We start from the raw sequence: 12837 nt of genomic DNA on the forward strand, positions 1-12837 counted from the left end.
AAATTAGTTGTGAGTTATGAGTTTGAGCTCAACATATAACAGTGCTAAAAAGTTAGCATAACCTTGAGATAGCATTAAGGCTACAATAAAAATATCACAAAATACATGTACAACATAAAATAAAGTATTACACTGGTGTGTGTATATAATACATATTAGATGAAAAGTTTATTGTTGAAATAAATGTCTAAAAAGTGTTTATGGGATATGGTTTATTTGTTTTTAACAGGGATGTTGTGCATATTTGATATTTGTATGTATGTATGTATGTATGTATGTATGTATGTTATGTATGTATGTATGTATGTATGTATGTATGTATATATATATATATACACACACATACCACTCTCTATGTATGTGTATATATATATATATATATATATATATTATATACATACACAGTATATATATATATATATATATATATATACAGTATATATATATATATATATAAATATATATATATATATATATATACACAGTATATATATATAGTATATATATATATACACACAGTATATATATATATATATATATATATATATATATACACAGTATATATATATATATATATATATATATATATATATACCAGTATATATATATATATATATATAGTATATATATATATATATATATATATATATTATATATATACACACATACACATATATACACACACTATGTATGTGTATATGTATATATATATATATATATATATATATATATATAATATCTATATCTCCAATAAAGTAAAGATCCGCACTCACTGGACTTGTGTAATGTATTGCTGTGACGTTTCAGAGCAAAATGCCCCTTCTTCAGATCAACCCAAACAAAAGTACTACACATACATACACATATATACACACCCTTCCCTGTCAAACACCTTGACATGTGCCATATCCTTTCAAAAACACTGTTAGCACAATTTTTTAATTTTTTTCCAGAGGAGCAATACTTTAAACAGCATTGATCTTCACTCTGAAAAACATAATTTATGTAAGAACTTACCTGATAAATTCATTTCTTTTATATTAGCAAGAGTCCATGAGCTAGTGACGTATGGGATATACATTCCTACCAGGAGGGGCAAAGTTTCCCAAACCTCAAAATGCCTATAAATACACCCCTCACCACACCCACACAAATCAGTTTAACGCATAGCCAAGAAGTGGGGTGATAAGACAAAAGTGCGAAAGCATAAAAAATAAGGAATTGGAATAATTGTGCTTTATACAAAAAAATCATAACCACCACAAAAAGGGTGGGCCTCATGGACTCTTGCTAATATGAAAGAAATGAATTTATCAGGTAAGTTCTTACATAAATTATGTTTTCTTTCATGTAATTAGCAAGAGTCCATGAGCTAGTGACGTATGGGATAATGACTACCCAAGATGTGGATCTTCCACGCAAGAGTCACTAGAGAGGGAGGGATAAAATAAAGACAGCCAATTCCGCTGAAAATAATCCACACCCAAAATAAAGTTTAAATCTTATAATGAAAAAAAAAACTGAAATTATAAGCAGAAGAATCAAACTGAAACAGCTGCCTGAAGTACTTTTCTACCAAAAACTGTTTCAGAAGAAGAAAACACATCAAAATGGTAGAATTTAGTAAAAGTATGCAAAGAAGACCAAGTTGCTGCTTTGCAAATCTGATCAACCGAAGCTTCATTCCTAAACGCCCAGAAGTAGAAACTGATCCTAGTAGAATGAGCTGTAATCCTTTGAGGCGGAGTTTTACCCGACTCGACATAAGCATGATGAATTAAAGATTTCAACCAAGATGCCAAAGAAATGGCAGAGGCCTTCTGACCTTTCCTAGAACCGGAAAAGATAACAAATAGACTAGAAGTCTTTCGAGATTCTTAGTAGCTTCAACATAATATTTCAAAGCTCTAACTACATCCAAAGAATGCAATGATCTCTCCTTAGAATTCTTAGGATTAGGACATAATGAAGGAACCACAATTTCTCTACTAATGTTGTTAGAATTCACAACCTTAGGTAAAAATTTAAAGAAGTTCGCAACACCGCCTTATCCTGATGAAAAATCAGAAAAGGAGACTCACAAGAAAGAGCAGATAATTCAGAAACTCTTCTAGCAGAAGAGATGGCCAAAAGAAACAAAACTTTCCAAGAAAGTAATTTAATGTCCAATGAATGCATAGGTTCAAACGGAGGAGCTTGAAGAGCCCCCAGAACCAAATTCAAACTCCAAGGAGGAGAAATTGACTTAATGACAGGTTTTTATACGAACCAAAGCTTGTACAAAACTATGAATATCAGGAAGATTAGCAATCTTTCTGTGAAAAAGAACAGAAAGAGCAGAGATTTGTCCTTTCAAGGAACTTGCAGACAAACCTTTATCCAAACCATCCTGAAGAAACTGTAAAATTCTCGGAATTCTAAAAGAATGCCAGGAAAAATGATGAGAAAGACACCAAGAAAATGTAAGTCTTCCAGACTCGATAATATATCTTCCTAGATACAGATTTACGAGTCTGTAACATAGTATTAATCACAGAGTCAGAGAAACCTCTTTGACTAAGAATCAAGCATTCAATCTCCAAACCTTTAAATTTAAGGATTTGAGATCCTGATGGAAAAAAGGACCTTGCGACAGAAGGTCTGGTCTTAACGGAAGAGTCCACGGTTGGCAAGAGGCCATCCGGACAAGATCCGCATACCAAAAACCTGTGAGGCCATGCTGGAGCCACCAGCAGAACAAACGAGCATTTCTTCAGAATCTTGGAGATTACTCTTGGAAGAAGAACTAGAGGCGGAAAGATATAGGCAGGATGATACTTCCAAGGAAGTGACAATGCATCCACTGCTTCCGCTTGAGGATCCCTGGATCTGGACAGATACCTGGGAGGTTTCTTGTTTAGATGAGAAGCCATCAGATCTATTCTGGAAGTCCCCACATTTGAACAATCTGAAGAAATACCTCTGGGTGAAGAGACCATTCGCCCGGATGTAACGTTTGGCGACTGAGATAATCCGCTTCCCAATTGTCTATACCTGGGATATGAACCGCAGAAACTAGACAGGAGCTGGATTCCCCCATACCAGTATTCGAGATACTTCTTTCATAGCCAGAGGACTGTGAGTCCCTCCTTGATGATTGATGTATGCCACAGTTGTGACATTGTCTGTCTGAAAACAAATGAACGATTCTCTCTTTAGGAGAGGCCATGACTGAAGAGCTCTGAAAATTGCACGGAGTTCCAAAATATTGATTGGTAATCTAACCTCCTGAGATTCCCAAACCCCTTGTGCTGTCAGAAACCCCATACAGCACAGCTCCCCAACCTGTCAGACTTGCATCTGTTGAAATTACAGTCCAGGTCGGAAGAACAAAAGAAGCCCCCTGAACTAAACGATGGTGATCTGTCCACCACGTCAGAGAGTGTCGTACAATCGGTTTTAAAGATATTAATTGAGATATCTTTGTGTAATCCCTGCACCACTGGTTCAGCATACAGAGCTGAAGAGGTCGCGATGTGAAACGAGCAAAGGGGATCGCGTCCGATGCAGCAGTCATAAGACCTAGAATTTCCATGCATAAGGCTACGAAGGGAATGATTGTGATTGAAGGTTTCGACAAGGCTGAGATCAATTTTAGACGTCTCTTGTCTGTCAGAGACAGAGTCATGGACGCTGAATCTATCTGGAAACCTAAAAAGGTTACCCTTGTCTGAGGAATCAATGAACTTTTCGGTAAATTGATCCTCCAACCATGATCTTGAAGAAACACACAAGTCGATTCGTATGAGATTCTGCTAAATGTGAAGACTGAGCAAGTACCAAGATATCGTCCAAATAAGGAAATACCACAATACCCTGTTCTCTGATTACAGACAGAAGGGCACCGAGAACCTTTGTAAAAAATTCTTGGAGCTGTTGCTAGGCCAAACGGCAGAGCCACAAACTGGTAATGCTTGTCCAGGAAAGAGAATCTCAGAAACTGATAGTGATCTGGATGAATCGGAATATGCAGATATGCATCCTGTAAATCTATTGTGGACATATAATGCCCTTGCTGAACAAAAGGCGGATAGTCCTTTTAGTTACCATTTTGAATGTTGGTATCCTTACATAACGATTCAATATTTTTAGATCCAGAACTGGTCTGAAGGAATTCTCCTTCTTTGGTACAATGAAGAGATTTGAATAAAACCCCAGCCCCTGTTCCAGAACTGGAGCTGCATAATTACTCAGCCAACTCTAGATCTGAAACACATTTCAGAAATGCTTGAGCCTTCGCTGGATTTACTGGGCACGGGAAAGAAAAAATCTCTTTGCAGGAGGCCTTATCTTGAAACCAATTCTGTACCCTTCTGAAACAATGTTTTGAATCCAAAGATTGTGAATTGAATTGATCCAAATTTCTTTGAAAAATCGTAATCTGCCCCCTACCAGCTGGGCCTGGAATGAGGGCCGCACCTTCATGTGGACTTGGGAGCTGGCTTTGGTTTTCTAAAAGGCTTGGATTTATTCCAGACTGGAGATGGTTTCCAAACTGATACCGCTCCTGTGGGTGAAGGATCAGGCTTTTGTTCCTTATTGTGACGAAAGGAACGAAAACAATTATTAGACCTAAATTTACCTTTAGATTTTTTATCCTGTGGTAAAAAAGTTCCTTTCCCTCCAGTAGCAGTTGAGATAATAGAATACAACTGAGAACCAAATAAGTTATTACCCTGGAAAGAAAGGGAAAGCAAAGTTGACTTAGAAGACATATCAGCATTCCAAGTTTTAAGCCATAAAGCTCTTCTAGCTAAAATAGCTAGAGACATATACCTGACATCAACTCTAATGATATCAAAGATGGCATCACAAATAAAATTATTAGCATGTTGAAGAAGATTAACAATGCTATGAGAATTATGATCTGTTACTTGTTGCGCTAAAGCTTCTACCAAAAAGTTGAAGCTGCAGCAACATCCGCTAAAGATATAGCAGGTCTAAGAAGATTACCTGAACATAAGTAAGCTTTTCTTAGAAAGGATTCAATCTTCCTATCTAAAGGATCCTTAAAGGAAGTACTATCTGCCGTAGGAATAGTAGTACGTTTAGCAAGAGTAGAGACAGCCCCATCAACTTTAGGGATTTTGTCCCAAAATTCTAATCAGTCAGATGGCACAGGATATAATTGCTTAAAACGTTTAGAAGGAGTAAATGAATTACCCAAATTATTCCATTCCCTGGAGATTACTTCAGAAATAGCATCAGGGACAGGAAAAACAACAGGAGATTTAAAAACCTTATTTAAACGTTTAGGTTTAGTATCAAGAGGACCAGAATCCTCTATTTCTAATGCAATTAAGACTTCTTTAAGTAAAGAACGAATAAATTCCATTTTGAATAAATATGAAGATTTATCAGCATCAATCTCTGAGACAGAATCCACTGAACCAGAGGAACCATTATCAGAATCAGAATGATGATGTTCATTTAAAAATTCATCTGAAAAATGAGAAGTTTTAAAAGACCTTTTACGTTTACTAGAAGGAGGATAACAGACATAGCCTTCTTAATGGATTTAGAAACAAAATCTCTTATGTTAACAGGAACACTCGAGTATTAGATGTTGACGGGAACAGCAACAGGTAATGTAACATTACTAAAGGAAATATTATCTGCATTAACAAGTTTGTCATGACATTCATTACAAACAACAGCTGGAGGAACAGATACCACAAGTTTACAGCAGTTTACACTTAACTTTGGTAGATCCAGCACCAGGCAGCGTTTTTCCAGAAGTATCTTCTGACTCAGTGTCAATCTGGGACATCTTGCAATATGTAATAGAAAAAACAACATATAAAGCAAAATTGATCAAATTCCTTAAATGACAGTTTCAGGAATGGGAAAAAATGCCAGTGAACACGCTTCTAGCAACCAGAAGCAATACATAATGAGACTTAAATAATGTGGAGACAATAGTGACGCCCATATTTTTTAGCGCCAAAAAAGACGCCCACATTATTTGGCGCCTAAATGCTTTTGGCGCCAAAAATGACGCCACATCCCGGAACGCCGACACTTTTGGCGCAAAAAACGTCAAAAAATGACGCAACTTCCGGCGACACGTATGACGCCAGAAACAGAAAATTTTTTGCGCCAAAAAAGTCTGCGCCAAGAATGGCGCAATAAAATGAAGCATTTTCAGCCCCCGCGAGCCTAACAGCCCACAGGGAAAAAAGTCAAATTTTAAGGTAAGAAAAAAATTGATTTATTCATATGCATTATCCCAAATATGAAACTGATTGTCTGAAATAAGAACGTTTGAACATCCTGAGTCAAGGCAAATAAATGTTTGAATACATATATTTAGAACTTTATATAAAAGTGCCCAACCATAGCTTAGAGTGTCACAGAAAATAAGACTTGCTTACCCCAGGACACTCATCTACATGTAGTAGAAAGCCAAACCAGTACTGAAACGAGAATCAGTAGAGGTAATGGTATATAGGAGTATATCGTCGATCTGAAAAGGGAGGTAAGAGATGAATCTCTACGACCGATAACAGAGAACCTATGAAATAGACCCCGTTGAAGGAGATCATTGAATTCAAATAGGCAATACTCTCCTCACATCCTCTGACATTCACTGCACGCTGAGAGGAAAACCGGGCTCCAACCTGCTGCAGAGCGCATATCAACGTAGAATCTAGCACAAACTTACTTCACCACCTCCATAGGAGGCAAAGTTTGTTAAACTGATTTGTGGGTGTGGTGAGGGGGTGTATTTATAGGCGTTTGAGGTTTTGGAAACTTTGCCCCTCCTGGTAGGAATGTATATCCCATACGTCACTAGCTCATGGACTCTTGCTAATTACATGAAAGAAATGTTATTTATAAAGATCTCTCTCAAAACAATTGTCTAATTTAAAGATTGACAAATGTGGTGGAAAAAAATATTTGGGAAACAAGATGAAGGGGTGATTAAAATAATTAATTAATTATTTTAATTATTTAGACAATCATATACCCTGTACTCAAGCATCCCTGTTACCCTTGATGTTTTGGAGTGACCTACATTGGATATTTTAACCCTTTCGCTGCCAAGTCTTTTTTTCAACTCAGTGGCTGAGCCAATTCTGAGGTTTTTTTGCTACTTACAGTTAAACCTATTGTAGTCAAATTTCAGTGAGTGACCCACACAAATTAGCAGTCCCAGCAGATTCACAATATGCCATTATTATATTTATAATTCATGGCATGTGAGAAATGTGCGGCCAAAACTGTAAAAATATATATAATTTTTGGAAATTTTAGTCAATAATTGAAAATGGTTCAGTGACCACTGCTGTTACTGTGATCACCATACTAAATTGTCATCAAGAGAAGCTACGTTTGAAATAGGGGCCCATTCAGGCTTTTGGGGGGTTATAATGTAGATTAGAGAGGCCCCATTGTGCAGTACAGAAATAAAAGTACTTTTTTTTTTTCTTGCAAGGTGTTCACTAACGATCCCCTGACTATACGTTTACTAGAAGGAGGAATAACAGACATAGCCTTCTTAATGGATTTAGAAACAAAATCTCTTATGTTAACAGGAACACTCTGAGAATTAGATGTTGACGTAACAGTAACATTACTAAAGGAAATATTATCTGCATTAACAAGTTTGTCATGACCTTCATTACAAACAACAGCTGGAGGGAACAGATACCACAAGTTTACAGCAGATACACTTAGCTTTGGTAGATCCAGCACCAGGCAGCGTTTTTCCAGAAGTATCTTCTGACTCAGTGTCAATAATTGAAAATGGTTCAGTGACCACTGCTGTTACTGTGATCACCATACTAAATTGTCATCAAGAGAAGCTACGTTTGAAATAGGGGCCCATTCAGGCTTTTGGGGGTTATAATGTAGATTAGAGAGGCCCCATTGTGCAGTACAGAAATAAAATACAGACAAAATTCATATCTTTTTTACGAGAGGGTCTTGTCTATTGGGAAATAAAATTTTATTAGGGGTCTGTAGACATAAACAAAATGTATCTGCGTATAAAGAAGTATTGCAAACCAGATCACTGTGTGTTGTGTTTAATCTATTTTAAAATGATCTGGTTTGCAGTACTACGCCAAAAGTAGGCTTTTCTTTTTAAAATGAGGAGTCTCAGAGCTTTGTAGCTGCTATGGGAGGGCATAGAAAAACCTCCCCAGATTCCGCTCCCTATCAGCTACTGGTGATTCCTGCCTTAGGCCCTTTGGGAATCCTGCCTTAGGCCGGTAACTCTTAAGAATGCCACATTATGCCCATCAAAGGGGTTAATAGGGGGTCATTCTTAGACCTGTCACCTTTGGGTCAAAGAGGCAGAATATGTTAAATCAGGGTAAATCTTAGGTCCTTATCTACATGCCCCATTTGGGGGAAAGTGCCTTAGTACAGGCAGCTAGTTTATAATCTATGATTAGCCATCTGAATTCTGGCTTCATTCACAGTTTTATCTGGATAAAATTCTCCACATTAGCAGCTAAGTAGGTGAAACACACATTGCAGAACATGTGATATAGTTCCATAAAAAAATTCCAGTTAAGTTTTGGCATATCTTAGAGTCATGATTTATCACATTGTGCATCTTCGGCAAAGATAGCTACCATTGCTCTTGTATGAAAGGTATGTTTCTGTTAACAGGATATCTCAGAGGGTCTTTCCCTCCAAAATAATTATTGGAGGAGAATAGTCACTAAAAAGTTACACAGGGTCATATTGATCTGTGGTATCCTGATTTTATTACAAGGGACAGAGACTCCTATTTTGCTATATCTTTTCCTTTACTGCTCATACAGCATTTTAACAAATACATATAATGTAAAGGAAAAACAATACAGATATATAATGCAAACACAAAACCAATGAGAACACAGTATGAATGGTCAGTTAAAGAAAAGACAATCAGAACAGTCCAAATGATCATAAACAGTCTGATATTATACCAATCTTCCTCTTTTCTCTTGCTGCTCAGAGAGTTAAGTATTCAGTGCTCCATAATTTCTGTTTTACATTATTATAATAATAATAATAATAATAATAATAATAATATTAAATGTTGTTTTTATTACGGTTAGTGTTATTTTATAATTGTCCTTTATTTTATTTGATTGTCTTTTATTATATTATTTAATTCTTTATTTCTTTTCTTTATTTATTTATTTTATTATATTCTTTTATTTCTTTCTTTTATATTATGTTTTATCCCTCTAATTGTTTATCTATTCCAGTCTCACTTTATTTTGTTCTGTCTTTACTTGACTTTTTTCCTTTCGTTTTTTCTTTCCGTTTTTTGGGCTTTTATTTTTTCTTTTGTTGGCTTATTATTATGTAAATGCTTTTTTACCCGGTTCTCTACAAGTAATTTGTCCGGTGTGCCCTTCTTATTTCCTTACCTTTCTCCTGTATCTCCGTTTTTTCTAACCTGTGTATACTATTGCGGGCCGCCATCTTTGATTCTCCTTCCTATTGTTGTCCCGCCCCATCTTGACGTAGACATCCTTTCCCGCCCTTTTTACCCGCCTTCTTTGAACAGATCTGCCTGTCAGCCTCTCCGGAGTCATTTTCAGCTGTTTCCTGACAGAATAAAATTAGATACACAGTTTTTCTGCCCTACTGCATTTCGCAACATTTGTTGCTTTCTACTGCATTAAATCCTTATTATATATTCTGTTTAACTCTGCTGGCTGTTAGATAAAGGTTTATTTAGCTTGTTTTTAAAAATGTTATTTAACAAATATTTTGCTCTATATTTTATTTTTTATAATATTATATTTATATTATATAATTTTGTGTTTTAATTTAAAATACTTATATTTGAACCTCTTTTATTTCATTATTTGCTTTTATTTATTATAGCTGAAGAGAATAAATCTCAATACTCTGGGGAAACTGTTCAGAGTATGATTGATTCTTCTCTTGAAGCTTTTAAAAATGAAATGTCACAACATACTCAGTCTTTGTCTGACCAATTTAATAAAAGTCAAACTTATATTCCTAGAAAGGCTACTTGTAAAAGAAAACATACTGTACATACAGATAATAAATATGTTTCTGGTTTTAAGTCCCAGAAGAGATTGTCACGTCTGCATAGATCAGACATTTCCTACTCTGCTCCTAAGTGCAGAAATGTAATTTATTCTGATGAAGATATTCATAATATTAATGCAAATATTGTTAAACCTAAAGTTTCCAGGAAAAGAAAAATTTTAGATTCTGACTTCTACAGATTTTTTTTTTTATCTCTGCTTTACAATACAAAGAAAATTTTGATAATTGTGATTCTGATGAATTTTCTAACTCTTCTTGCAGTTTAAAATATTTTTTTCAGATGAGAATTCTTCATCTTCAAAAAATTCTCCTAAGGCAAAGAAGCCTAAGAAAATGAATATTAAAAAGCAGAAATTGATTGATAATTTGGGAGATCCTTATACGGATCATAATGACCTTCAACACCCTAGGTCATCTCAATGGCGCCCTTCCTAAAAGGTTGCAAAAATTTTTAGACTTTCATATTCGTAGACCTTTGTCTAAAAAGACTAAATATAATTTAAAGGCAGAATGCCCTCCGCCCTGAGCTTCCCCATAATATCCATATTACTCCTGATGTTGATAAAAAAAAAATACTCAAATTTATTGGCCACAGAAATGTTAATTTAAGAAAAGGTCCTGATCAGATTTTTAAAGTCCTGCCAGTACAAATTATTGGATGTTTTAGGTCCTGTGGCAATACTTTTTGAACTATTTCAAGACTCTATTTTATCTTTTAGACCCTTATGTTTCTAGAGAAAGGTTGCAAAGAGCTATTTATATTGTAGGTAATGCCAACACAGCTCTTGCTTCCCAGAGGAGAAGATTTAATTCTCAGATGTATTGACACTAATATTACAGATTTTTGCATCTACTGAGATGGGTCCTCAGGCAGATGGTTTACTTTTGGAGATTCTGGTCTCAAGGAATTAAGTTCCTATGTTAATACTTTTAATTTCTTAAACAAAATTAAATTTAATACTAAAAAGATTTTTAACCAATTCCAACAGCCTCAGAGTTTTTGGAAGGGCTGAAAAGGAAAGGATCGCTTTCCAGCTGGTTTCCCCTCCATTTCAAGGTCCCATTTTCAAAACTTTGTCCCCCCAAATACCTTATTTGACATTTTTTTCCCATCACGATCAAGATTCCAGCCATCCAGGACTTTCAGGTCTTACAGAAACAGACCCGTCTTGAAGACCCTTCCAAAGTAAGTTTCTCACCTCTTATTTCACAAAATTTTTCCCGTCAAAAAATTGGGGCGCAGATTAGCTCTTTTTTATTTCAGAATGCAAAAAATTACTGTAGACCCTTGGGTTTTGCAAGATAGTAGCTGGCCTTTCTCTAGATTTTATTTCATCTTCCCTTCCAAGAATTCTTTCCCAATCCAATAAAGTTTTCCAAAGAAGACCAAAATCTTCTAGATTTAGAAATTTCAGACCTAGTTTCAAACAAGCCATAGAAATTGTTTACCGACAAAGGAAAATTATTTCATAAGCAATATGTTTCTAGTAAAAAAGAAAGAATGGTTCTTTCCGTCCAGTGTAAACCTAAGATATCTTAATCATTTTCTAGTTTACAATCATTCAAAATTGAGGGCATTCATCTTTAAGGGATTGGCCTTTACAGACAAAGACTGGTTAGTCAAACTAGATTTGAAGGATGCTTAGTCTTGCAGTCCCTATTCATTTAGATTTTGAAATATCTAAGGTTTTTCTGGAAAGACAACCTTTGCATTTCACATGCCTTCCTTTTAGGTTCTTTCATGCGGCTCCTTGGCATTTACGAAGATTCTCAAGCCTGATGTTGCTTGGCTTCGCAAAAGAGGAATTGCCTTATTATTTATCTAGACAATATCTTAATTATGCACCAATCTCCATCAATTCTAAGGAACATTTGAATATTTCTATTCATCTTCTTCAATCTCTAGGTTTCATTATACATTTCAAGAAATCTTCTCTAATTTCCATCTCAGAATCTTACTTTTTTAGGTTTCAACATAAATACCTTAACAACTCCGCTCAGTTTACATTTAGGACAAAATAAAGAAAATAAGAAAGAAAAATTTTGTATATTCGATACAAAAGACAGTTTCCCTATTAGGTCTTTTAGCTCGAGTTATAGGGTCTCCAGTCTTCATCCATCTAGGCTATATTACCTGCACCTTCTTCCAGAGTTGAAAATTCACTATCTTCTGAAAGGTTTCTGTTTACCAACATATGATCTTTTTGACGGAAGAAGAAACAGAATAATTGAATTGGTGGCTTATCAACATAGCAATTTTTTGGCAGTATTCCAGATTTCATAAAAGAATCCGATGCATAGCAATTCTGGTTGGGGTGCAAGATTGTGGTTCTTCTATCACTGGTGGGAAATGGTCTCAGACAGAGAAATCTCTTCATATCAACTGTTTAGAACTTCTTGCCGGAGCATTGCAGTGAAAAGTTTTGTCAAACACAATCGTCCCATCTCTATTTTGCTTCGTATGGACAACATTTCAGCAGTCCGTGATATCAATCATCTTGGAGGAACAACTTCAAAATCTTTATCGATTTAACAAGTATTTTCATTCATTATGGTCTTGCTCAAAATATCTCTGTTCAAGCAGAATAAATTCTTGGTCTCAACAACCCAATAGGGATCCAGGAGAGGCACACCGCAGACAACAGCACTCGGACTCACTTAAATAAAATCAATCCTTTATTGTGGCATAATTTAAAAGCACAAAGTTGGCTCAATAGCCAAAAAAGCACACAGAATAAAATCATCTGGAGTGTGACAGGTTACAACGCA

The sequence above is a fragment of the Bombina bombina genome, chromosome 4 (assembly GCF_027579735.1).
Source record: "Bombina bombina isolate aBomBom1 chromosome 4, aBomBom1.pri, whole genome shotgun sequence".
Classification (NCBI taxonomy): Eukaryota; Metazoa; Chordata; class Amphibia; order Anura; family Bombinatoridae; genus Bombina; species Bombina bombina.